The sequence below is a fragment of the Oreochromis niloticus genome, linkage group LG3 (assembly GCF_001858045.2).
Source record: "Oreochromis niloticus isolate F11D_XX linkage group LG3, O_niloticus_UMD_NMBU, whole genome shotgun sequence".
Taxonomy (NCBI): Eukaryota; Metazoa; Chordata; class Actinopteri; order Cichliformes; family Cichlidae; genus Oreochromis; species Oreochromis niloticus.
Window position 1 is genome coordinate 46,578,812 of NC_031967.2, and position 26,737 is coordinate 46,605,548.

Here is a 26,737-nt window from a genome sequence, read left to right on the forward strand (position 1 = left end):
CAAACAGCAAATTAAATAGCTGTCATTCTAAAAACACTTTATTATTGTATCATCAATTCACAGACAGTCTTAGTAACATTTTGCAGAAGTAACACCCAAAGCTGTTTCACATTTTTTTTTTTTTTTAATTCTGGCTGTCTATGTCTATGCCTAATCATTACTGAACTTTGCCATTTACTGACAAAATAGCTCACAAAACGGCAGTAGTTCGGCTCTATCCGATGAAACAATGTGCAAAACATTTCTTTAAGAGATAAAAATTTAAGCAGTTTTGTGAAGCATTAAGCATGATGGCAGCTATTTTGAGTTCATAACACAAAATCAATATTGTGAATTTACACTTAAAAATTTCTCACTTTAAAAAAAAAGAACTGAGAAAAAAACACAGTAGGGTCTTGATACAATGTAAAAGCAGACGAATTAAAATAAATAACTCAAGATAGGTTGGGGAAAATGGGGACGTTTTCTTCTGAAAAAAAAAAACAATCACTGAACTGTACTGTAGCAGGGATTGGCAACTGGCTTCGTGAATTACCTTTGTTCATTACATTGTTTAGTACATAGTGCAAGGGATTGTGGTAATTGGAGGGTGCAGACTAACACTAATACTCTGACAGTAAATTCACACATTCTGCATCACATAAGCGGTCAGGATTAGGCAATCGTGAGAATCTAAGTACAAAGTTGGCCAGTGCCCAAATATGATAAAACAGTGATATGGTGTGGAAACGTTTTTGCACAGGGTGAGAATATTTGCATGCACATATTAGTAAATGAGGGACATTGTTCCGGAAGCCTTGTGGTTTACTAAGATTAAAGTTTTCAAACCTAGGCTTTGCTTCCGTGTTTTTTATAGCAAGAAGAGGATCTGTAATGGCAACTTTTCCAAACATGGTTATCAGGATTGCTGTGTACAATTATTTGCAATATGTGCAAAGTTACTAATCTGGCTCTTGTAGCCAGATAAAGCTCAGCACTGCTCTCTGTGTGAAAGAAGAGTCTGTTTGAAAGTCTGAAAGAGGGTGGAGTTCAACCAGTCGAGTCAAACCCCAGTTCAGAGGAGGTGGCCTCAGTCTTCATCCAATGGTCTGCTGCGATATAGAGCTTACATATAGAAGACACATAACAGAAGGAACAGCACCACCCTCATGTGGTGAGAAACTAAAATGATATTCACACAGTCAATACAAAGTATGACCTAGTAACAATAACAAACTAATCCCCAACACACATCCCCAAGGATGTGTGTTGAGCCCCCTTCTCTTCACTCTGCTGACCCACAACTGCAAACCATCACACAGCCCCAACCTTGTCATCAAGTTTGCTGACGACACAACTGTGGTAGGTGACATCAGCAACAACGATGAGACCTACTACAGGTGTGAAGTTAACCATCTGGCTGAGTGTTCCAGCAACAAAAACCTGTTCCTGAATGTGGAGAAGACTAAGGAGATCATCATAGACTTCAGAAGAACTCACACCCAGCACACCCCACTAACCATCGATGGTGCTGCTGTGGAGAGGGTAAGCAGCACCAAGTTCTTGAGTTTGCACGTCTCAGAAGATCTTGGTCAAAAAACACAGCATCACTGATCAGTAAAGCCCAACAGCCACTCTACTTCCTCCACAAACTGAGGAGAGCAAGAGCCTCAACCCCCATTATGAGCACTTTCTACGGATCCCCCTTTGAGAGTATCCTCACCAGCTGCATCACTGTGGTATGGCTCCTGCGCTGTTACAAGTTACAATGGGTACTGAGACCAGCAGAGAGGATCATGGGTACTTCGCTTCCCTCCCTCCAGGACATCTCATCCTCATCCGGAAAGCCCTCTGCATTACAGATGTCTCCACTCATCCATCCAACAGCTCTCACACACAAGAACTCCAGACCTACATTCACCTCTTCCCTCTGAACCCCCCAAACATACTAACTCTGAACCACCACCATTCCCTTTTCACTGACTGCTCCACCCCCACTTGCACACGAACTTGCCCACAATCACTATGATTGTGTTGGACAATGCTGTTTATATAAATGTATAGTATTGTATTGTGTTGTAAATAAAACCTCTATTTTATTTTTATCGTTATATTTTTTTAGTGTACGCTGAGGGCCATGGGAGCATTGCAATTTCAAATTCCTGTGTATGACTGTATATATGATCTTTGACAATAAAGCAGACTGTGAACTTTGAAATTCAGATATTTTTTCACAAACACTGCACTTGATTTGAGAGAGTAAAAGCTGTCACCAAATGATATAAGCTGTAGCCACCTAGTGAAACTTATTTTTTCGGCAATCCATTATTCATGGTAGCATCACTCCATTCATTATTGTTGACAAAAATGAGACAAAGGCAGGACAAAAAAATACAAAAAAAATCGGCATCTGCATCAAATAGAACCTTGAAAATACTAAATACAACAATAAGCATAAGAAAACAGTAAAAACTCCTGTTGAATTTTGGTGGTATTTGATGAGGGTGTTAACTGAGCATCCACCCTTCTCTAACGAAACACCAGTTTCATGTGTGACTGATAGAACCAAAAGAGCTTTTTTAATGGGAGTTGGTACAGTAGCACATGAAGAAGTTAGTCCGTAGCTGATACTGTGTCTTTGTAAACACTCTCATGTTACAACAAATATTATAATTATACTTCTCTCATGACAACTTACTGTCTACAACTAACTTGGTGCGCATAAAGGAGAAGATGGTCTCCAGGGCTGGGACACATTTGTGACTACATCTTACTTTTTGAGGTGTAAACTGTGGTATGATAAAGATGATTTTTTTTTCTCAATCAGCTTCTTGTACAAACTTACAAATGTACAAATACTTTTACCATTTTTGCAGTTAGTGGTAAAATAATTCAGTCCAAGCTGTAACTTGCTCAGTGCCTCCCAATAACCAAGCCATGTTATGCTATGTTTAAATGATGCTTTTCCCTCTTGTAATGATTGTTGTTACATATAACTAACAGAACCGCTTAATCTAAAAACTTTAAGATGATCAGGTGAGTCTGTGGGAATTATTGAATTCTATTGATTTAAAGCACAACGTAAGTCATCTCAGGGCAATTAGCTGGATAAAGACCTTAGTACTGTGACAGTGATTCTCTTTGATCTAGACGGGGGGAAAAAAGGTACCTCAGTACAACAGACTTCAAATGTGTCTCCATCAGATGGTGTCAGCTGAGTGGAGAAAGCTGTGAGGTATGCTCAGAAATAAACACTAACCAGGGTGCTCAGGAACTACCTTTGTTTGTGTTTTAAATTGATATAAAGTTACTAAAATAAAGCGTTACAGGCATGATACCTTTCAGTTCAGTCTAGAGAAAGTCTCTACATAACACAAATGTGAGTAATAGAAATGTGACAAATGTAACACAAAAAGTTATGGTGACTTAACTTTCCCACTAAAATGAAGAAAAATAATTACAATACATGCATTTAGGAATTAGTTACTTAGGTAGTTTAAAAATTTCAGTGACTGAATAATTGCAGCTCATTCGTATGCGTACTGTATTATATAAAATATGTAAACTAAATCTCTTTGAAACATATAGAAGAACACATTCTGTTTCTATTTATTCTCTAGCATTCATTTCATCCTGTAACTTATTTGTGTGGATAGATGGGTTGTAAAAATTTCACAAAGCTGAAAACAGGGTTATTTTTGAGTTCACAAAACAGCTTAGTTACACAGATGAAGTGTATGAAATTTACGTCTTGTCACAGCGTATTAGAATATTTTAATTAAGCTTAATAATCAGAATAATGCTTGATCTCTTAAAATAAATGAAATCATACCTTTCTACTAAAACTGTTTATGTTGTTCTCCACCTTTTCTTTACCAGACCAGACCCTTGTACTGCAGGATTAACCTGAGTGTCCCAGTCCTGGACTGTTTTTTAACCAGGAGGATCCCAGGCCTGATTTTTGTTGATGTATTATAAATATTCTGTTTTATTGTTATTTACATTATTATCATTAAAGAAATATCCATTTAAAACTGTTCAAAGTTAGCGTTATGTTCATACATGTTAAAAATACCTGTAAATAAAATGAGTTCAGTGACAATTACTGCTTGTTTTAATCAATTGATTCATAACATAAAAGTTTTAAACTAACACAACATATATAACAACTTAACAAATATATTCAAATAAATACATATCTTAATGCAAAACTCATTTTGGAACTGATCTTTCAAGAAGTGAAAACAGTCTGTTCATCCTCTCCCTGCTCTCCTGCGCTCTCCTCTCCTCAGCCTCTCTTTGCTGCTTCATGTCCCCTCTGATGAGGTCTAGCAGCTCATCATCCCTGTCTCTTTTCCTGTTCCTCCCTGTTGTGGGTGGCTGACCCTCATTGCTTTCGCTTTGGTCACCCACTGCTGTGCTTGGCCCTGGAGTGTCCTCAGGGAGAGAGGAAATTAGGACAGGAGGCCTAATGGAAGGTCTCTGTCCTATCACCTCATCCATGAGGTGATCGTTTTCTCAACCAAATCAAAATTAGCTGTACATAAGCAGCAATACATGAAAAACCGCGGGATCCACCATACAAGCTAGTTTACGGGCAATTTTTACAAAGATTATTTTAATAAAAAAAATAACTATAAGCAAATGACCGAAGCCTAACAACACAACCACTACAAAAATGTAACTTTTGTACCACCAGATTTTCCTATACTTAAATTTAAAAGTGTATTCCTCTCCTGAAATAATTCCCACTGCGTCCGGGATTTTTATGAGAAAAATTCTCTTGTATGACCCACAATAAATCCTTGGATATGGTGCGCCACGAAGCATACACCCGACCCATCCTTCAAATCTGGGGAAAAGGAGGATGCATTTGTCTCCACGTTTGGAGGACTTTTCGAATTTGGACAGCATTCGTTGTGTTGCTGTGGCGTAATTGCCCACAAATGCAGCCATCGAAGCATGCTACCCCCGAATTTGGACACAGCCATAGTCTGTTTGATAGTCTGAAAGAAGGTGGAATTCATCCAGTCTAGTCAAGCCCCAGTTGAGAGGAGGTGCCTTCAGTCTTCGTCCAATGGCCTGCTGTGACCTAGAGCTTGCGTAATAGAAAATATATAACAGGAGAAACAGCACCACCCCCCATGCAGGGAGGAACTAAAATGATATTCACACACTCAGTACAAATTATGATCTAGTTAGCTGCAGTGTGGTCACAAATAATGCGATGCTCACATTTAATACAACATCAACAAATTCAGATATTTCAATAGGGAAGAGCCAACATTTCAAAAATATTTCTGTTGGTTTGAGAGACTGAACGCTAACACAAAAGTACATCAGCACCCAGTGACCTTCTTTCTACCATTTATTATTTGTGAGAGCATTATTAATATTTATTATTGCAGACAAATAATAATATTAATAAAAAAAATGAAGTAATATCAAAAAATTATTGAAAATACCAAATAAAACACAAACAGTATAAAAAAAACAGGGAAACCCCCGTTGCATTTCACTGGTATTTGATCAGGGTGTTGACTGAGTATCTACCCTTCTCTAAAGGAACACTGATTCAGTTTCATGTGTGACTTATATGCCAACACAGTGTTTTTTTTAGTGGGGGTTGATAGCACATGAGGAGGTGAGTCAGTAGCTGATACAGTGACTTTGAAAACAGTCTCATATTACAGCAAAAATAGTAATTATACTTCTCTCATGACAGCTTGCTGTCTACTACTAACTAGTTGCCCATAAACATGAAGATTGTCTCCATATAGGATAAAGATTAACATTTTGCTCTCAGTTAGCTTCTTGTGGGAACTTACAAATGTTTTATTATTTATTATGTTCTCTATTTTCTTCCTGCTATATGATGGTTGACTAGTCATTCACAGTGTTGAATTACACTCATTAAACTTCAGCTTGTACTTCTAATTATGAGCAATGTAATCCCAATACATAATCATACAGAAAAGATTGCTTTGGCTGCTAAACTCATATGAGCCATGAGAAAACTGATGTTGTAAACTGGAGCTATATAAATAAAACCCAACTGAACTTAAAATCAAATAGAATTATACTAACCTTCTCATTCCTTAGTAGCTAGTGAGAGTGAGACAGACTATATACACTCCTGAAAAAAAAAGCACTTAAAAAGAACACGATCAATAAACCTCTAGGATATTGATCATTTTTTTCATTTTTTATTGTTGTTTTGCAGTTGGCTTGGGTCAGTGTCACTACTGGTTGCACGAAGTGATAATTGGTCTCTTCCGAAGTTGCACAGGTAGTCCAACTCCTCCAGGATGGCACATCAATTTGTGCCACTGCAGGAAAGTTTGACTTGTCTCCTGTTACAGTCTCAAGAACGTGGAGGAGATACCAGGAGACCGGCTCTAGTAGAGCTGGCCAGGCTGTAGAAGGTCCTTAATCCATCAGCAGGACTGGTATATGCAAGCAGGAACAGAATGAGTACTTCAAGAGCCCTACAAAATGATATCTTCTGACTCAACAATCAGAAACAGAATTTATGAGGGTGTCCTGAAGGATCTAGATCCTCAAATGGGCCCTGTGCTCACTGCCCAACATTGTGGTGCCTGATTGGTATTTGCTATAGGGTACAAGAATTGGCAGGTCCACCACTGCTTTTTCATAGATGAAAGCAGCTTCACCCTGAGCACATGACATGGGTCTGGAGACGGCTGTAACATCGCATGAATGGTTTGGTGGTTGGTCAATGATGAACTGGGGAGGCATATCTATGGAGGGACACACAGACCTCCAGAGGGTTAGGCAGCAGCACCCTGACTGCCATAAGGTATCAAGATGAAATCCTTGGACCCACTGTCGAACCCTACGCTGGTGCAGGGGGTCCTGGTTTCCTCCTAGGAAAGTAATATGTGTTAAAAGTAAGCAGGCAATTCCTGGAAGATCAGTTAACTGATACGACTGACTGCCCCCCCATGTGCACTTGACCTAAATCCAATGGAACATTATATGACGTTATGTTTCACTCCATCTGACACCACAAGAACTTTAGACTGTGCAGGAGGTCAGTGATTCCCTGGTGCACATGTGGGAGCGGATCGTCACAGAGCTCACTGAGGCAGTTAAACAACTCCTTGGTGGCAGAGCCCCTGGTGTTGATGAGGTCCGCCCCGAGTTCCTGAAGGCTCTGGACGTTCTAGGGCTGTCCTGGTTGACACGCCTCTACAATGTTGCGTGGAGATCAGGGGCAGTACCCCTGGACTGGCAGACCGGGGTGGTGGTCCCCATCTTTAAGAAGGGAGACCGGAGGGTGTGTTCCAACTACAGGGGGATCACACTCCTCAGCCTCCCTGGGAAAGTCTATGCCAGGGTGTTGGAAAGGAGAGTTCGTCCGCTAGTCGAACCTCGGATACAGGAGGAACAATGCGGTTTTCGTCCTGGTCGCAGAACACTGGACCAGCTCTTTATCCTCTCAAGGATACTTGAGGGTGCATGGGAGTTTGCCCAACCAGTCTACATGTGTTTTGTGGACTTGGAGAAGCCATTCGACCGTGTCCCTTGGGGTGTCCTGTGGGAGGTGTTGCTGGAGTATGGGGTGTCTGACCCATTGCTACGGGCCATTCGATCCCTATACAACCGTTGCAAGAGTTTGGTTCGCATTGCCAGCAATAAGTCGGACTCGTTCCCGGTGGGTGATGGGCTCCGCCAGGGCTGCCCTTTGTCACCGGTTCTGTTCATAATTTTTATGGACAGGATTTCTAGGCGCAGCCAAGTGGCGGAGGGCCTTCACTTCGGTGGCCTCAGAATCTCATCTCTGCTTTTTGCGGATGATGTGGTTCTGTTGGCTTCATCAGGTGAAGGCCTCCAGCTCGCACTGGAACGGTTCGCAGCCGAGTGTGAAGCAGCGGGAATGAGGATCAGCACCTCCAAATCTGAGGCCATGGTTCTCAGCCGGAAAAGGGTGGAGTGCCCACTCCGGGTCGGGGATGAGTTCCTGCCCCAAGTGGAGGAGTTCAAGTATCTCGGGGTCTTGTTCGCGAGTGATGGGAGAAGGGAGCGGGAGATCGACAGACGGATTGGTGCTGCGGCTGCAGTGATGCGGACGCTGCACCGGTCTGTCGTGGTGAAGAGGGAGCTGAGTGTAAAAGCTAAGCTCTCAATTTACCGGTCAATCTACGTCCCTACCCTCACCTATGGCCACGAGCTGTGGGTAGTGACTGAAAGAACGAGATCGCGGATACAAGCGGCAGAAATGAGCTTCCTCCGAATGGTGGCTGGCCTCTCCCTTAGAGATAGGGTGAGAAGTTCGGCCATCCGGGAGGGGCTCAGAGTAGAGCCGCTGCTCCTCCACATCGAAAGGAGCCAGTTGAGGTGGTTCGGGCATCTGACAAGGATGCCTCCTGGGCGCCTCCTGGCTGAGGTGTTCCGGGCATGTCCCACCGGGAGGAGGTCCCGGGGCAGACCCAGGACATGCCGGAGAGATTATATCTCTCGGCTGGCCTGGGAACGCCTTGGTGTTCCCCCGGATAAGATGGAGGAGGTGGCTGGGGAGAGGGAGGTCTGGGCTTCTCTGCTTAGGCTGCTGCCCCCGCGACCCGGCCTCGAATAAAGCGGATGAAGATGGATGGATGGATGGATGGATGGATGGATGGATGGATGGATGGATGGACAATTTATGAAAGCAACTATGATTACATGTCTAGTGTAGAGAGATATATATGTCATAATAAAATCCACAACCCCCTTTGGATCTTTTGTTTTCTATAGAAATACCCCAACATCACCATGAAGCACACGGGTGTGACACTGAGACCAGTGGAGAAACAGACATGGGCACAAGACTGACTGGGAGACAGAAAGAACACTGAATGCCGAGACAAGAGTAAAAGTATGGATAAGAGTGACTAAACATGGGGCATGGAACCTCCCGTGTTCCGTGCCCCATGATAACAGAAACCTACCGAGTGGAAATAAAAACTAAGAAGATCTAAGAAAAAAATATCAAAAACATCATGCAAAGACTGCCAGACTCTGTAATACTGTAAATGATCAGTTACTCAGGTTAACACTAAACTTTAAACAGTCCCTCTGTGTCTCTGTGTGTGCTGAACATCTAGGATTGAGTCAGACTGCATTGACTGTGGGACTTTTCTGTGTTAAAAGCAGGTTGAAGACGGCTCAGAAACATTTGAAGATTAAAATTTAGCGTTATGGCTGCTGGTGGTTTGTAAAGCCTCTACTCAGCTGTATTTTTGTTACTAATTTATGTTTGTTGTTGTTTAACACAGATTTCAGAAGAGCAAAGATGAGCACTGTTGCTTAATCCTTAATAGTTTAACTGGATTGGAAATCCAGATTCTTCTTCCACAGAAGTTTCATTTGTCAGTGTGGGACTGCTGAGTCACCTGAAGAACTCATTTCATTCATTCTCCACGATGTTGATTTACAGAAATGTTTCACAGGAACTGATTCCTCCCAAAGGGTGAACTAGTGTGTTTCCATAGATTATCTCTGTATGAATGTACTTCTTAAATGAAGGCAAGTGTTTGTCCTGTTTTGTTCCTCAGGTACAGTACGTGATATTAAGGGCAGGCGGTCATCACTGGGGGAAGACAAGAAGCAGACGTACTTCCAAGAGGGAGCTGCAGTGAGGACACAGCCTGGTCACTGAGGTCAGAGGTCAGAATCTGAAACAGCTCAGGTTTATATTCTAGGGGTTATAAAAAAAATCAAAATGTATTTATAAAGAAACCTTTAAATAATATTTCAAATAATAGTCATAATTATGATTATTATTAGAAATATCAAACATTTAAGTGGATTTTCTGTTACACGTATTGTCTTTGCCCTGCGATAACTGGCAGCCTGTCTTTGTCCTGTATCAGCTGGGATAGGCTTCACCCTCCCGCGACCTTGAATTGGGTACATGAATTGTATTGAATTGTATCCCAATTATGTAATCTGATCATTTACAAACTCAAGGTATCCAATCAAAATGTAAGTAATAATGATAAAAATGGGAAAGCAGAAATAAGTGTGACATGAATGTAAATGTGTGAGCTGACATAGAGGACAGCTACATGTAGTCTGAAAAACCTTTGTTGTCAAGTTTGCAGGTCCATCAGCACGAGACATTCTTACATAGAAGAGTCTGTTAAAGTCTCTAACTCAGTGAAGCATTATTGGTCCCGTCTGTTTGGATAAATATAGTAAGCTGATGTTTGTCCGTTTATTGACACACTTTCTTAAGTGCTTATCCAGTTCAGGATCACAGTGGAGCTGCAGCTGGATGTGTTCAGTAAAGAAACCTTACAAAAGTTAACATAAACCTGCATCTCTGTACGTTGTTGTCCACAGGATGAGAAAATCAAACTGGAAGACTGTGGAACATGTTAATAAATGTTTGTGTGTTTATCCCTGTGTCTTTCACAGGAGGCGCTGAAAGGTTTCCCTAATAGTTCCTGGTGAATCAAAGCAGAACCATAAAGATTGCTGGACTGCATGATGGCCTTACCCCTGAGCAATCATCCTGTTAAAGGACCAACCAGTTAGAAGCTGTTTTCAAAGTAGCTGAGCAGATTTCACCTCAAGTAAGCGATTAACTGTTTGTTTGTTTGTTCTGCCACTTAAAGAGCATTTAAGGACGTCTTTTGAGTGTTTAGTTGAATTAATTCTACTGGCTCTCATGGTCATTTGTGATTATGGACACATTTTTCATGTACATCAACCATTTAGTAAATTCTATCTATTTAGTAATATCTGTCAGCTATAAAATGTAATATAAATATAAAAATATCTAAATATCTCCTGCCCGTTATATTTTAATGATGTAAGACCAGACGTCTGTTATCGTGTTACATTGGCATTCCTCACATATGAATGAGATGCTGTACAGTACAATCCTACTGACACAGCAGAGGGATAACAGCGGCTATTCAACATCGTTACATAACACATTCGAGCTGCATGATGCAGACAAAGTGACTAAATCATCTTTTTTGTGGTCTATTGTCTTCAAACCAGCAGACAAAGCCGATGGCAGAAGATGTTTGGAGAAGAACTTCAGGCCGTGGACTGAAAAGGTATTTTTTTCTTGTTATCAAAAGACATTTGGAGTGACAGCTTCTACAACTGTGCTGAAGTAAAGCTTACAGTCTAAGAAGTCACAGTGTTGATATTCAGCACAAAGAGAAAAGCTCACTTGTTTGAATTTATTTACAATCATAGTTTTATAAATTCTGACTGTAAACAGCTTTTACAGCTTTGATATTGTTTGACACTCGATATCAGGTGATGGTATTTAATTTAAAGGTTTCTGTGTCCCAATGAGCCATTTACACTGACCAGTGTCAGTTTAACTGTAACACATTCATTAGTTAGATCCAACAGAGAAATAACTGAATGTAAAAATGGCAGCCCTCGGGCCAGGTTTAATTGATAGAGATATATGCATGCATTATGAAATTTATGTATCCCAGATCATTGTTATTCATCTAGTCCTGGCAGACCCCCCCCCCCCCCCCCCCCCCCCTTCCTCCCAAGTTAACTGCAACCCAAAAGACCTAGTGGAGCTATTTACACACTCACAACCAGTGTGGGCTAAAAAGAGCCACCAAAAACCTGTCAGCCTGCACAGCTACAGATGTGCTAAAAGCCATAAGAGTTAGAAGCTCTGCTTATGGAGAAACTTTCTAAGCCTAACAGGGGACAGGTACTCCTGCCCAAATAACATGATATAACCCCACATACAGCCCAGCCATAAAGTGAACCAAGTCATTTGTTTAAAGACAGCATGGGACCAAATGCATGTAACCAGCCTGCACCAACCTGACATTTCTTCCTCCTGAATTAAATGAATGAATGGATGAAAGTTGAATGACTACAAACCTAAAGCCACTAGTTCCCACACTGGAGTTCCCTGACACTGTGTTAACTGTACTGAGCTTGTATCAACAGTTGTAACAGGCTAAGCTACCTGAGACACTGCATTGAACGATTGTTTCTATCTTAATGGTTTCAGCTCAGATGTTCTGCTTTTTCCTTTCAGTAGATCAAAGCAGCTCGTGCTCTGTCTGCTTCCATTCTGATGGCAAGAAGAAGAAGAAGAAGAAGAAGAAGAATGCTTCAGCGAAGTGGCGTTCATGGTCTCAGTGGACAGTCATGGTCACACACTGCATGTGGTTTTAAAAGCAACATGTCTGTTCACCACAACAATCGAGATATGTAATATTAGTGCAGCTACGGTTTGTTCTTGAACATCAGTTCTGTTTTCTACTTTGACCACTTAGAACAAAAAAGTGTTGTTTTCAGATTCTTTCTTATAAATCTGTAAATCACCTGTTCATTTTTTATTAAAATTAGTTTCACATAAATGTTAGTGTTTCCTTTATGATCTTTTCATGCTTACACTACACTGTACACATCTACATTAGAGACATTTCTGTTACCTATGTATGAGACTGGGCTGCTTTACTACAATTTGGAAATGGATGCAAACTCACACGGATCGTGCTATTGTTTGTTTTTTAATATGATTCAATTCAATTCAATAAAATTTTATTGATCCTGAAGGTTGACCCCAAGGGAAATTTGGGTTAAGGCCAACACAGGACGTGTCTGACTAAGCAAAGATTAATCTGAGCCCATTTCTACCTGTCTTTACTGTTTCAACTGTAATTGTCAGGATATATATTTATTCCAGCTCTCATAGGGCAAAGGAATGACTCAGACTTGTCAAATGTTCTTTGACTTGATAAACAATTTGAAGTTCACAATTTTATTACAAATAAAACTATAATGACAAACATGAACAGCTGTGCTTATTTCTGAGACATGATTTTTTTGAATGTGTTCACATTTAGACAGTGTACATTTGTATGCTGAAACTGTAATGGTGAACCTGAGGTGATGGTCAACACAAGGCAAATATACATAAATATAAAACAATATTGAAGTAATGTCTTTACCCTCTGCAGCGTGTGGATGCTGTGCACGCAATCACCTTATTCACTGTAGTAAACATGCTAGCTCAGTGACTGACTGTCTCCATGGTTACATCGTATATTATTAGCTATGTAAACAGCTTCCAAAGATACCGCCATAGCTCTCTGCAACACTTTCATGCTTTACAAATCATTTCACGTTTTTGAAAGTTATGAAGACAGAATATGTTTTTAAAGACATGCTAGGCGGTTGCTATGGTGGTTGCTGTGGACTAGGGTGGACCGCGCGTCCGATTCCTGTTATTAGCTGTCCGCCGTAGGAAGGCTGCGTTCCGTTTAGAAGTAGCGACAGTCTGCAACTCGAACTCAAACCCCGTTTTGTTCTGTAATTAAAGGGCTTTTACAGCCGTTCATGACACACACGCACACATAAAACACTTTGCCTCACCATGAGAATGCAACATTACTAAAACCTTTAAAGTATCTGATATAAGATAGCAACCAGAGATTTAATGATGAAGACTCTGGGTTCTGTAGTTCACGTTTTACAGTCCTGAATGACTCACTGCACATCCAAATAATTTATTGAAGAGGAGTTTAGAATGCACTTTACATTTAGACTGTTGCTGTTTAATTTTTTACATTGTTACTGTGTTATGTCATGAATAAGGTTCACCTGCTGGGGGTTTGATGGATCAGCTGGACAATACATTCAAAGACAGACTTCATCCATCATACAGAATCCTAGTTGGATTTTTGTTTTCACTCATATTTAGGAACCAAATATTGAAAACAACTGTGACAGACTGGATACCTGGTCAGGGTGTACATTACCTTTCACTCAAGCATCCCAGGACAGAGCCCTGCCCCACCATGAGCCTGGGTGGATACATGGTTATAATATAAAATGACTGATACTGAATTTGAATATTTCATGAATTATAATACAAATTCCTAGGCGTTTGTTCCAGCAAGAGTAATATTGATTACATATGTCTGAATTGCTAACCCTAACCCTAGCTCAACAGACCACAATGCCCTGGACTGTCAGTATTATTACATGCTGTGAACATAAGTAGCTTTGATCACAGTTTATGTTGTAAAAGAGAAGGAATATTAAAAAAAGATCAACATTGTGATGTTATTTCTTCCAAACTGACCAGAAACATGCTTGTCATACTCTCACAGCACAGGATCAGACTCACTGTGCATGACGGCTCAGGCCAATAATGTTTGTTAGATTGTCAGTTGTTTAGTATACTTCTGTACAGTAAGGGTCACTATCTCTATTTCAGTATAATTAATATGCAGAAAACACTAAAAGTTGATTGTCTTCCAATATTCTAGCATAATAAAAAACTTTGACTTTGTTAGTACATATTGGTACAGTCCTAATGCCAATATGATTCTTCATAACGCCTGCTTTGAAATACTGAACTTTAAAATTTAGCTGATGAAAGATAATTTACAGTGGCAGTCTGTCAGGATAATTCTGACTATAAGATCACTGTATTGATCTGAATCCTTCTGAAATGTGCTGTGAATGAATGCTGATGCAATTCACTGTGTGAAAGCTGTTAATAAAATGAATCTGTGACACATGCAACACATTCACAGAGGAAGAGGACACAAAGGGAGGACACGCAGAGGCTGTGTTAAAGTCAGAAATCCAAACCTTTAGTCAAAAACAGGCAGCGGTTACAAACAGGAAGATAAGCAGTCCATTAAACAGTCTACAGGGTCAAACATGCAGAGAATTCAAACAGCAGTAAAAAATAACTGGACACTGAAAAACTTAAAGCAATGTGAGACGCAATAAAAGGAAGCAGCGCAGTATATTCACTGAATTATCATCAATTACAAAAGAGAAAAACAACGATTTCTAAGGATTATTTTCTTAAATGGTGATGAAACCATGAAGGAACAGCATCTGGCACGTGTTGGTGAAACATCCCAGTACACTGGTGTAGTTTCCTCTCCAGCTGTTTGACATTTGACACTTCAACATTAAGGGGAAGAAGAAGAAACAGTGTTAGGTCAGGTGACCACATGGTTTCTAAAATAACTGACAGGAAGTAACCAGGCCGTTAGAAATGGATGGCATGTGTTACTGTAGTTAGGTAACTCTACTTACCAAAAGCAAAGCTGCTGAATGTTGCAGGAACATGCTCATGTGTGGTGATCATTCAGTGCTGCTCCGGCAGGTTAGACAGTCCAAGACTGATATCCTGTCCATCTGAGAGTTTGAAAACACACATGCAAAGATTTTATTGTATTACAGTCAAAGTTGGATGTTCGTTTTTGTCCTTTAAAAATGTTTGTGTATTTGAAAGCACTAACATTTAAGGATGACTCGGATCGTCTCCTTTAAAGGGGAGACAAGTGTATCCACTGATCCACGTCACTTTACCTGGATGATGACTCCTCTCTCCCTCACTCAGAAACACTCCTAAGATAACCAAGCAAATAAATAATACTGAAGATTTACTCACAAAAACATCAAAAACATCTCCCTTTGATTCCATTCCTCCATTCCTGCTGAACATCAGGCAACAAATATCCCAGTAAATCACAGTAAAATGTAAAGCACATATTTTCTCTGCTTTGTCTGCAGAGCCCCTCTGTCAAGAAAAACATATCTGTAAGCATAAAACAAATATACATTTCATAACACGTCACTGGACAAACCTCGGTCAGTTGATTTCCTCTGTGCAGTGCAGACGAGCATCAGTCAGCAAGTCAAGGTGGTGAGATGGACTCGTGCTCTTTGTGACTCTGCTAGTTCTTCTGAGGAAACACCACCGTCTCTCCACAACGTCACCATCTGTGAGCACAAACTGGTGCTCTGCTCTGTCAGCATGTAGGAAATCACATATCACACACACAAGGGTGAAAAAACATTAGAGCTCAACTTTGGATGCTTTAGATCTAAACAGATCAAACTAGCTCTTAGTTTCAGCAATCAGTGAACAGACAGACAATGATACCAAACTGATTCTGTATGAATACAATATGGTATTTTCAATACAGGTGTCAAATTAATGTATTAAAACTAATACAGATATATGTATATATATTTTTGATAAATTAGTTTGCTAAATTGAAAAAATATATATATATATTTTCATTTAACAATTGCAACCGAAAGAAATTAAATGTTGAACAAAAATATATTGTCACATTCTGCATTCTCAAATACAAATTTCACAAAGTAAATTTTTGATTAACAGACAAAATCTGAATTACAAAAAATAATTGTATATTATTAAAATATTATGCAACTGTGACCAAAGTCAGAATCATCATTACAGTATTGTGGACTTACTGCTTGCCTAATAGTGATAAACTTCAGGGGAGATCATGATGACAGAAAACTGTAAACAACACTCTGAAGTCTGAAGCTTCTTTTCTTGTTTCTGTGACCTCAGCACGCTGACAGACCTGAAGTTGCTAAAGATTTTAAAAAGTGATAATTATAGGGAAGAAACTTCTCTTTTTCATCCGTTTAATCAAACATTTGATGCCTCAGCTGTCTGCAACTACAACTAACCTGAGGCGGCTTGGATTTGGCTGCAGGTGCCCCTGTACATCCTTCTCAGCAGCACACATGTGGGTACCATTTAATCACACTTCTTCCTGAGCTTTGCTTCATCACAAGACTAAAGGTGGCATCCCGTGTCACAGTCTTATCATCATCCAATTGGAGAAGAAACATTTATGGTCATCCTGGTTTTGTTTTCTGATCCTGCAAAAAGACTGAGGACAACAAAGCCCAGAGAACACGAGATACACAACATCCAACATTCAGACTCAACAGCCTCCATAAATGAAGAGCACCACGTTGGTCCAGTTATACTAGATATAAGCATACTTCACATTACTGTTTATGAATAATCATCAAGAGACAAACTTTGAAGATGCACAGCATGATGTCCCATTATCAGACTGCAAACAAATATCCAGCAGGCTTCTTTGTTGGCAGAGGTGAAGATTCTCCCATCAGGGATTAGTAGCGTGTATTAACCTGTGGTATAAGCAGCAGTCACTGAAATGTTACTAAAAGCCAGGGTGGGAGGGATCTCTGCAAACTGACTTACCTCTGCGAGTGTGAGGCTGTACCTCCAGCTTCAACAAAAATCTGACTCTCCAGTCAAAGACAAACAAAAAAACTCCAGCTGGGAGATAGAAAACGCTGCCTGGGTCTTGCTGGATGTTGCTGGTGTTGCGGGTTCAGATATTGAGGATGGGCACAAAAACAACAATGGTCCAGAAGAGTCAAGTCAAACAATGATTTTTAATGAACACACGCGTGGGGAGATGAACACTGCACACACCAGCTGTAAATCTCCGCCCAAGACTACACAAGCAGTTGTTTTTATAACATCAGGGTTAGACGCCCCCTCATGCGTCAAGCAGATACAATACACGCATAAGTTTCAAAACCACACATGTTCTGTTGACGACTTTTGACACATTTAGAAAGGACATCTTCTCCGTCTCGAGGCCAGGTGCCTCCTGTTAATCTTCTAACTCTCGCTTATCCCCTAGAACAAACTGTCCCTCATGCAGACATAATTTTGCAGTCACAAGCTTTTGCAAACCATTATTTGAACTCTTACATAAACATGAGTCTAACTACTATTTATGTGTGTGTGTGTGTCTGTCTCGACCTCAAAATACACTCTGTCTATGAGGACAGAGGCCAACTCCCATGTGTGCAATAACCTAACTGAAACTATATATGTAATATGTTGAATAAATGTTCTAATCAAATGCCACTACCCAAAGCTTAATAAAAAGGATATAAACAAATAAAAGATAATAATGAATAAATGATTATAGCTGCACCTGTTATACAAGTTTTAACATAAGGCCAACAGCTTCAATAAATGCTTTGATGAAATGATAATTAATGCAATGGTAATGATGATTATGAATATTAGCAGTAAAATATTTCCCTGATCTCCACACTGGTCAGAGTCCACACATTAGCAGAGTGCTGCTTGGTCCCACTGACCCATGTGGACAGCAACTGTGGAGAACTGTTCTGGCAAACGGAAAAGAGAATTAAAATGACAAAAAGCCAAACAGTATTTCCACAAAGACTCTCTTGGAATCAGCAATCAGAAAATCATATTCATATTCATATTACAATTAAATTACAATTGTAATACATATTACAATTAAATATGACCAGGCTCCTTAAATGTAAGCAGTTAAGATCTGATTTGATTTACATCCTTCACACAGCACATTTGTCCAGGCTGTCAGGTAAACATAGAATTAATCTCAGGTAACATGACTCACAGTAGAGATTCAGTAAGAAAGATTGCTAGCTCTAATATTATTACCACACCAACAGCTCAGATTTCTAGAAGTATTTAAACAAATGTCAGTCTATCCATTCATTTTCTTCTGAATATTGAATTCAGGTTCACAGTGGGAGGGGGGGGGGGGGGGGTGTTGTGGAATTTTGTAAATAAAGTTTGCAACACAGAAAGAGCTGTGATCAAGCTATTTATTACTGCGCGCAGGAGAGCCAACACACATCAAACATCACAGTTCACAGTCATGTCAGCTCTGCCACAGAAGTCGTGCTCACACTCCTTTATGCATTCCAAGGAAGAGGGAGGAAGTTACAAACTGATCATACCACACTTCACGCGCCTCGCTATGAAACCTAACGGATCAATGGTTATGCTGTTTTGTGCCCTTGGCCTTAAAGTCTACTTTAAACAGACCTCACAAAAAGGCTGATGTGGCTGGATCAGTAGTCTGATTTAAGTACGATACCCAGTAGCGGTTTTAGATACGGGCGACACGGGCGGTTGCCCGGGGCGGCATCGTGGTGGGGGGCGGCATCACGGGCATCGGCAAAAAAAAAAAAAAAAATTGCTCATACTCATGCTGCCCCGACACCAGCCAGCGCATATTGGGAATGGCATAGGCACCGATCGGTTTCTATCGCCCATTTGCTGGGAGTAAGGGCGCCCTCGTTTGCAAGGTGCGCCTGCTGCTTGCGGCTCAGGGAGGAGAGGGCGGGGCGGCGGGGGATTCTGTGGCTGGCTGGAGCAGCATCTATTAACCAACTCGCAAAATAAAACTAAATAAAAACAAAACAACAAACACGAAAACACCAGACATTATGATACAGACTTATAATTTGCACCGATGTTTTTTCAAAATTCTATACACGAAAAGTGAGCGCGAGAGCCCTCGGTGCGCCTGCTCGCTGCTGAAGTCAAAGTAAACTTTATTGTCATCTCCGCTACAGACAGTCCAGTATATAGAGAGACGAGACGACGAGGCTCCAGTTACAGCAGTGCAAGTAAACAAACAATAAATATAAGAAGAGTAAGAAAATAAATATAGGGGAGACCGGGGATAGATGTAACGTGGGTCAGTTGTAACACTTCCAATTTCTCCAATCAGGGCTAAGTTTCAAATGATGTGATTCATCCTACATGCCCAATTCAGTTCTGCTATCACATGTGAAAAATCAGCACATTTTGTCAAACACAGACAATTTAACACGAAAAAAGTAATTTGTATGCCAAAAAGTAAGTTTTTCTACTTTATTTCAATTTCTTATAGCATTATCTGCTTTGCAGTTAAACTCATCAAACTTAAATTATGTTATTTGTATGTCTATGGGGATATATTCTGTGTAGGTCTTTAGTGCTAATGTTTTAGCCGTTGGCTGTAATGTTTGCTCATGGCTATAGGAGTCTGGGTCAGTTGTAACAGCAACAGTCTGGGTTAGTTGTAACAATAATGCAGATGTTACAACTTACCACACTACAGGGAGTGCAGAATTATTAGGCAAGTTGTATTTTTGAGGAATAATTTTATTATTGAACAACAACCATGTTCTCAATGAACCCAAAAAACTCATTAATATCAAAGCTGAATGTTTTTGGAAGTAGTTTTTAGTTTGTTTTTAGTTTTAGCTATTTTAGGGGGATATCTGTGTGTGCAGGTGACTATTACTGTGCATAATTATTAGGCAACTTAACAAAAAACAAATATATACCCATTTCAATTATTTATTTTTACCAGTGAAACCAATATAACATCTCCACATTCACAAATATACATTTCTGACATTCAAAAACAAAACAAAAACAAATCAGCGACCAATATAGCCACCTTTCTTTGCAAGGACACTCAAAAGCCTGCCATCCATGGATTCTGTCAGTGTTTTGATCTGTTCACCATCAACATTGCGTGCAGCAGCAACCACAGCCTCCCAGACACTGTTCAGAGAGGTGTACTGTTTTCCCTCCTTGTAAATCTCACATTTGATGATGGACCACAGGTTCTCAATGGGGTTCAGATCAGGTGAACAAGGAGGCCATGTCATTAGTTTTTCTTCTTTTATACCCTTTCTTGCCAGCCACGCTGTGGAGTACTTGGACGCGTGTGATGGAGCATTGTCCTGCATGAAAATCATGTTTTTCTTGAAGGATGCAGACTTCTTCCTGTACCACTGCTTGAAGAAGGTGTCTTCCAGAAACTGGCAGTAGGACTGGGAGTTGAGCTTGACTCCATCCTCAACCCGAAAAGGCCCCACAAGCTCATCTTTGATGATACCAGCCCAAACCAGTACTCCACCTCCACCTTGCTGGCGTCTGAGTCGGACTGGAGCTCTCTGCCCTTTACCAATCCAGCCACGGGCCCATCCATCTGGCCCATCAAGACTCACTCTCATTTCATCAGTCCATAAAACCTTAGAAAAATCAGTCTTGAGATATTTCTTGGCCCAGTCTTGACGTTTCAGCTTGTGTGTTTTCTTGGCCCAGTCTTGACGTTTCAGCTTGTGTGTCTTGTTCAGTGGTGGTCGTCTTTCAGCCTTTCTTACCTTGGCCATGTCTCTGAGTATTGCACACCTTGTGCTTTTGGGCACTCCAGTGATGTTGCAGCTCTGAAATATGGCCAAACTGGTGGCAAGTGGCATCTTGGCAGCTGCACGCTTGACTTTTCTCAGTTCATGGGCAGTTATTTTGCGCCTTGGTTTTTCCACACGCTTCTTGCGACCCTGTTGACTATTTTGAATGAAACGCTTGATTGTTCAATGATCACGCTTCAGAAGCTTTGCAATTTTAAGACTGCTGCATCCCTCTGCAAGATATCTCACTATTTTTGACTTTTCTGAGCCTGTCAAGTCCTTCTTTTGGCCCATTTTGCCAAAGGAAAGGAAGTTGCCTAATAATTATGCACACCTGATATAGGGTGTTGATGTCATTAGACCACACCCCTTCTCATTACAGAGATGCACATCACCTAATATGCTTAATTGGTAGTAGGCTTTCGAGCCTATACAGCTTGGAGTAAGACAACATGCATGAAGAGGATGATGTGGACAAAATACTCATTTGCCTAATAATTCTGCACTCCCTGTATTACTTTAACTTATATTAAACAAGTTGGGGCAACGACATCAGCAGAGAGAGTCATCTTTGTATATGCGGTTAATGCCATTGGCAACACAATTCCTCCACTGTTTGTGTTCCCACACATACATTATGCAGACCACTGTGTCAGAGATGGACCAGTAGGAAGTATTGGTAGTGGAAATAAATCAGGATGGGTGCAAGAAACAGATTTTATCATCTTTCTGAAGCACTTTGCAAACCACACCAAGGTAAGCCATGATAAAAAGTAATGGAATTGCGATGCTGGTGAACAACTACATTTTTTCAGCTTCATTGTTATGTTCAAAAGTTGGTGCAAGAGTTGTAGGTTATAATGCCCACTGAGCCAATGAGGCCAAACTCAAGGAAGACCAACCAAAATTAATGAAATATTCAGTTGCAGAAAATTCCATAATTTGTCTTTTTTGGGGGGTTGGAACATGTTCAATAGCTAGATTTCTGCATTCTGTCACACACACACACATAGCTACATTAATGGCTCTAAGTGCATTCATGTGTTGAATAAAAAAGATTACATGTTAATGTTTTGTCAGTACCCTTATTTCATTGTGTTACATTTCACCCCAGGATATGTTACAACTAACCCAGACTATGGGGTTAATTGTAACATTTCAGGCAGCACGGTGGCACGGTGGTTAGCACTGTTGCCGCACAGCAAGAAGGTCCTGAGTTCAATTCCACCATCAGGCCGGGGTCTTTCTGCGCGGAGTTTGCATGTTCTCCCCGTGTTTGCGTGGGTTCCCTCCGGGTACTCCGGCTTCCTCCCACCGTCCAAAGACATGCAGCTTGTGGGGATAGGTTAATTGGATAATCCAAATTATCACTAGGTGTGAATGTGAGTGTGAATGGTTGTCTGTCCTTGTGTGTTGGCCCTGCGACAGACTGGTGACCTGTCCAGGGTGTACCCCGCCTCTCGCCCTATGACAGCTGGATAGGCTCCAGCGCCCCCCGCGACCCTGAAAAGGATAAGCGGAAGCGAATGGATGGATGGATGGATGTAACATTTCACTCTTTGTGTTTGAGACCATACCATGCAATGAGTAATTGTGCTGCAGAGAAAATAGCTGCACTATTTAATAGCAGAGACATGTAAATACTTTGCATTAAATTTTGAATCCACTACCTTAAAACAGCTCCAAGCTACAGACAGAAATGTCAAAAATGTTACAACTATCCCTGGTCTCCCCTACACTTCAGGACTCGGGGTAAAGGGATCAATAACAATTTAAAATTTAAAATTTACAGTTTGATGATTTAAAATCTAACACACGAAAGGGGGGGGGGGGCTGCTTCCAAATAGAGCACATTTCATTCATAATGTTGTAAATCCAAGCCCATTATGTATTCATGATTTGAATCCTGGGTTGTGCGAAATCCCAGTAATACACCTTAGACAAAGTGAATCTGTGAACTAAGGTGCAGGTCTATTAGGTTATGCTGTGGCAATCCTCGAGTTGGGGGATTTGTGTTCATACTGGAGTGCACAATTAAAACCAATGTAAGATGGACAAGATAATTTCAAAGCCATCAGGTACTCAGTTTAGAAAAAATAGAAAAGAAGAGGAGGAGAAACGAGCCAAAGATCCAGGTAAGCAGATGTGTCATTGGATAATGGCAGGTCATCCTGAAACAATCAGAATCAGAATACTTTATTAATCCCTAAGGAAATAATGTGGGTTACAGTTGCTCCAAGAAGAAATGGTAAAAATAGTAACAGTAACAGACTAAACTCCAAACAATACATTATGTTACAGATTTTAATATTAATTAGTCATTGTCAATTGTTGATTTGTCCTGTTCTCATTGTATGACGAATTATGATGGCTGTTTGGTAGCCGTTTGCATACCATGCATACTCTCTCTCGTGTGTGTGTGTGTGTGTGTGTGTGTTTTTCTGGCGAAATTCAGTATGGTTCCGACAACAGTTTTATGTTAATGTATAATCCTTAATATGTTTTATGTGTGTGTGTGTGTGTGTGTGTGTGTGGTGGTGGTTGGGGGGGGGCGGGCGCCAGAGGGAGTGTTCGCCCGGGGCGCCAAACAGGCTAGGACCGCTACTGACGATACCTTTGGCCAGGGATTAATCTGGTACATCGCTTCACTGCAGTCTTACATATTTTCGCCACACCTGAATAAAAAATACTGATATTTACAAATAAGCTTCAGCTGATGCAGCCTGACTCAATCCTAAATGTTCAGCACACACAGAGACACAGAGGTACTGTTTAAAGTTTAGTGTTAACCTGAGTCACTGATCATTTACAGTATTACAGAGTCTGGCAGTCTTTGCATGATGTCCAGGTCACTGTAAGTTTCTAGCTGACTCTCAGGTGTGACAGGTGTGCCAGCAGGAAAGAGTAATAATAACCTGCATCCTGAGGTTTGTCATGCAGGATTAAAGGAGCCAGACTTTGTTCATACAGCTAGGATTGTATTTTACACTGACCCTGGGTCAGTATAAGTATCATACAGTTTAAACGAAGCACTGAAACTTGCACATATTTATTACAGATGCATTGAAGCTAATCGGGATATTTACTGTTAATCTGTGGCTGCGATTAATCACTTTACTGCAAACTTTATTAACTAGTAACTTCATCAGTCATGACAGAAGCTAATATTTCTGTCCCAACATCGTTTAAACAGTAACAGCTTTACTACAATATAAGCTAACGTTTACACCGTAACTTTAAGCTAGCACCATAAAGACGGTAAAACACGTAATAATATCTACAAATGCATCTTAAAGCTGTTATATTAGCACTCGGTGTATTACTAACATAACCACATTAACATTATTGACACTCGCTGACTCGCTGAGTCTTCCCACGTTCCTGTTAGTGATCCTCCATCTGGATGGATGATAACAACCTTCTGAACAATCTAGCAGGTGGATGGCCCATATCTATGGGACTGATTTCTGCTAATAACGCCCATTGTATGGACTGATAACATCCGAAGCGGGTGAATAAAGTCACCCAGTCGCTAGCTGTGCCATTACCCAGCATACACCTCTCCCTCCATAAATGCAATAAACGATACAAAAGTAATGGCCTATAATTAATTTATCTGCTGTATCTGCTGTTTCTCGGGTAGTTGTTTACATTATATAATATATTATGTTCAGTACACGTCACTACAATGTGATTTCGGAAATGTATAAATATACGGACAACAGGCTCTTCCGCGGCAATCTCTTGTCGTCAATAAACAACGTTTAGGGAGCTCTATAGTATTCAATAGGAGGACCCTTCACGTCAATTCTCGACGCGAGGGGGGTACCCTGCGCGTCGACAAGTGAAGCAGAGGGAGCCTGACCATGCGTCACACATTTGACGAGTTGGGAGTGAGAACGTGTTGTTGTGACAGGTGCTCTTTCTACATTCACAAGTCTGTTTATTGCAACATGTTTCACTGAGCCATTACTAAAAAAACAGTTACAAAGAACATAAGATTCCTCTCCAGGTTTTCAATAACAAAGCATATGCTCTCTCTCTCTCTCTCTCTCTCTCTCTCTCTCAATCACATCAAATTTCTATCTTTATTTTTAGGGAAATCAATAATTATACAGAATATTATCAGGTTAACTTTGGTGGTCCTGATGCTGATTCCTCTGCTTCTTGTGATTTTGTGGATGAGGTAAAATAAAACATTGCTCTGTTGCAGAAGTGGTCTTTGACTTTCTGATTTAACAGTTTTACATTTAAAATGTGATTATTTGTTATTAGGAAGAAGAAACCTTTGAGCTCTACAGCTGAATCAAATGAACTTATGGAGACAATGGAGGTGAGAGTGAGATAGAGACAGGGTCAGAATTGAACTGATGTTGATGAAACATCTTGTCTAATCTCATACTCTGTTTAATATACTATCATTAGCCATGCTATTGTAAATATTTTAGTAGTTTATTACAAATGGATTTTTAGTAGAAAAGTTAATTTCTGTAAAAACATTTTACCACATTTTAAAAAGAAATCTAATTGTATCCATGGCAATCTGCTTTGAGTTTGCTGGATGGAAACATCAGACCAACCTTCAAGCAAAAGTTCACCATCTAATTTTTGAGAAGATCTAATCAGAGACTCTGTTACTTTGTACAGATGCAGTCAAACCAAAGACAGGACTCAGCTGATGGAAACAGAAAGTAAAAACAGCACAGTGGAGAGTGATGCTGATGCAATGCAGATTTATATTTTTACTTTCAGCTCCAGTTATATAAAGCTTGTTTGTCAGCAGCACAACGTTAGACTAGAATTACAGCTTATTTTTGCTCTTCTGTTACCTGTTCAGATTATGTGTAGTATAGAAGTTCTTATCCAAGGTGTATTTTTAGATTCATTTGTTTGTAAAAGTTAACAAAAAGATGCTGATCCAGAAGAAAATATTTTAGAGCACTTGCGGCCTGTTTTTTGTTAACAAAAGAGAAAAACCTGCAGCTACAACAGCTCTGTATATTGAAGGTCAGTTCAGGTTGATGCTTGTCCTTGCAACACATTATTACAAAGGTAGAACACATCATAAAGCAAAAATAACTGATCATGAATTCAGACATCACTGGATTTGATATAAAAATAAATGCCAAGATTATAAACTCTGGCAGTTATCAGCAGCTGGATAGATTTACAAGCACAATCCCAAGACCTGACACAGCATGCTATATGTGACCTACATTACAGCGGTCATTGGATGCATATGCAAGGATAAAAATAATGATGAGCTTGACCTCATAATGATCTTTACCAGCACCAAACAATTTAGCTAGAGTACCTTTATGTAGTACACTGTGTCAAGGAGCCGACACACTCACAAGCAGCGATTCAGGACAAGAGTCCATTTATTCACCTTCACGGTGTCAGGGCTCTGGGTCTTGGACCCAGCTTTTGAGTTATAGCAATACCTCACGTGTCTGAATTTAAAGGGATTTTTTTTTTTCATTTTAAAATGCTCTATTAGCACAATGAATCTAAACAAAAAACATAAAATCTCAGTAGGAAGAAAACAAAAATCAGTGATGTGATGACAGTGGGTGCAAACATACAAGTACTACAGGTGAAGGTTGACAAGCTCATGATTAATTTCATTTGTGAAGGTCATTTTCTGTGGTTGAAAAACCTTCTTTTAGATAACTTTCATTGACACTGAATCCACAATGAAAAGTAATTTGCAGGCATACTCGACTATAATAGAGGGAGCTGCTAACAAGATGAAAAAAGCTTTGATGTTGCACCTCAGTAAAGTCAGCCATGTTGCCACCATTACAGATTGTTGGACAACGCACCAGCAAAGTTTCATAGGGGTCACAGCTCTTTGGATAGACGAGGAAACCTTGGAGATCTGATCTCCTGCCCATTCAATTCAATTCAATTTTATTTATATAGTGCTAAATCACAA

General features: G+C 40.3%; 3 long non-coding RNA genes across 4 annotated transcripts; 2 read left to right on the forward strand and 1 right to left on the reverse strand.

The window, feature by feature from the left end:
* The first annotated feature begins 9,198 nt into the window (after nt 1–9,198).
* On the forward strand, nt 9,199–12,050 carry LOC109197104 (uncharacterized). Of its 2 annotated transcripts, none has more exons than XR_002058416.2 (4): nt 9,199–9,648; nt 10,402–10,559; nt 10,993–11,051; nt 12,020–12,050. It is a non-coding gene; the product is annotated as an uncharacterized LOC109197104 (long non-coding RNA). The 2 variants fall into 2 exon arrangements; XR_002058413.2 differs by having other exon boundaries at nt 12,017–12,049.
* Nucleotides 12,051–14,531: 2,481 nt separating this feature from the next.
* LOC109197103 (uncharacterized) lies at nt 14,532–16,516 on the reverse strand. Its single transcript, XR_002058412.2, has 6 exons — nt 16,462–16,516; nt 16,237–16,361; nt 15,600–15,735; nt 15,252–15,360; nt 15,046–15,147; nt 14,532–14,910 (listed from the first exon to the last, which is right to left on the reverse strand). It is a non-coding gene; the product is annotated as an uncharacterized LOC109197103 (long non-coding RNA).
* Nucleotides 16,517–24,839: 8,323 nt separating this feature from the next.
* On the forward strand, nt 24,840–26,096 carry LOC109197431 (uncharacterized). Its single transcript, XR_002058525.2, has 3 exons — nt 24,840–24,985; nt 25,075–25,132; nt 25,447–26,096. It is a non-coding gene; the product is annotated as an uncharacterized LOC109197431 (long non-coding RNA).
* The last annotated feature ends 641 nt before the right edge of the window (nt 26,097–26,737 follow it).